The sequence below is a fragment of the Budorcas taxicolor genome, chromosome 22, assembly GCF_023091745.1.
Source record: "Budorcas taxicolor isolate Tak-1 chromosome 22, Takin1.1, whole genome shotgun sequence".
Taxonomy (NCBI): Eukaryota; Metazoa; Chordata; class Mammalia; order Artiodactyla; family Bovidae; genus Budorcas; species Budorcas taxicolor.
In genome coordinates this window covers 2,854,973-2,856,620 of record NC_068931.1, presented here as the reverse complement: position 1 = coordinate 2,856,620, position 1,648 = coordinate 2,854,973, and the positions used below count along the sequence as shown (strand labels likewise).

At 47.4% G+C, this 1,648-nt stretch overlaps 1 non-coding gene across 1 annotated transcript; it reads right to left on the bottom strand.

Moving 5' to 3' along the window:
• Nucleotides 1–298: 298 nt before the first annotated feature.
• On the bottom strand, nt 299–433 carry LOC128067608 (small nucleolar RNA SNORA70). Its single transcript, XR_008201418.1, has one exon. It is a non-coding gene; the product is annotated as a small nucleolar RNA SNORA70 (small nucleolar RNA).
• Between the last annotated feature and the right edge of the window lie 1,215 nt (nt 434–1,648).

Below are 1,648 nucleotides of genomic sequence, written 5' to 3'. Positions count from 1 at the left end.
ATTCCACAGCCACCGGGATGGCTTCTCTGCCACCGTGTTTTCACATTCATCTGCGTGAAACTTGGTGGATTCCCCACTTGGAGATGGGGATCTTCTGGAGGCCAGGGAACTTGAACTTGGCCCCATAGAGGGCTTCAATCACATGCCGCTTGTTCTGTAGCTTGTTGTGAATGGACATTATGACTTGGCCGATGTGGACCCTGGCCACTGTGCCCCTGGGCTTTCCAAAGGCACCACACACACCTGTCTGGAGCCTAGACTGGGGCCAGCATGCCAGTCATGAAGGTCCACTGGGAAGAGTTGTCTCCAAGGTCCCTTAGGGCAACCTGTATGGGTAACAAGCTGCAGACACTACCAAGAAGGCTGTTGTTTGTAGCCATTGCACACTGGGTCCCCATGGGGGAAAGAGCACAGTCAGCTTGACTGGCTGCCAACAGCCTTCTTATTTTTAAAGATTCGCAGTCACCATCACCCCTGCCATCTTGGTTTCTTCTGTACTGTCTACTGCTGCCCCAGATGCCTACTGCAAGCCTCGTACAGACAAAAGCCACAAGGTGTTCACAGGAGGATTAGCACCTAACGGGTGCCTGCCCCCCAAATGCTGGAAGAACTAAAAGACTGTTGTATTGAAAGGGGCACCTTTGGAAGAAAAGCCAAGCAAGCACCTGCCATTGCTTATTGGGCTACAATTAGATCACATTAGATTCTGCACATAAACCTTTGTTGATGAATCTAGTTGGGAATTCGGCCTGCTCACCAGGGTATTAAAATATACCATCCCACAGAGATGGTTCCTCCATAGCACATGGCTGAGATTGTAGATTATAAATTGAACATTTAAACCCAGATCAATTGCCTCCCAAGCCAGTGCTGTTTGTGTTAGAACCATTGCCAGACTCCACCTGGTTCTCCCTCTCATAGTGACGTTATCAGAGGGGAGAGCAGAGGCTGGGGATGGGGTGGGCCGGCCCATTATTTGGAGTCACTGGGTACACTCAGTGTTTTATGACCTTAAATAAGTTTCTTTATATACCTCTGCCTCTTAAAGAGATGGGAATACCAGACCACCTTACCTGCCTCCTGAGAAATCTGTATTCAGGTCAAGAAGCAACAGTTAGAACCAGACATGGAACAATGGACTGGTTCCAAATTGGGAAAGGAGTACATCAAGGCTGTATATTGTCATCTTGCTTATTTAACTTATATGCAGAGTACCTCATGCGAACTGCGAGGGTGGATCAAGTGCAAGGTGGGATCAAGATTGCCGGGAGAAATACCAGTAATCTCAGATATCAATCACAGATGACACCACCCTTATGGCAGAAAGCGAAGAGGAACTGAAGGATCTCTTGATGAAAGTGAAAGAGGAGAGTGAAAAAGCTGGCTTAAAGCTCAACAGTCAAAAAACGAAGGTCACGGCATCCGGTCCCATCACTTCATGACAAATAGATGGGGAGACAATGGAAACAGTGACAGACTATTTTTGGGGGGCTCCAAAATCACTGCAGATGGTGACTGCAGCCATGACATTAAAAGACGCTTGCTCCTTGGAAGAAAAGCTATGACCAACCTAGACAGCATATTCAAAAGCAGAGACATTGCTTTGCTGAAAAAGCTCTGTCTAGTCAAAGGTATGGTTTTTCCAGTA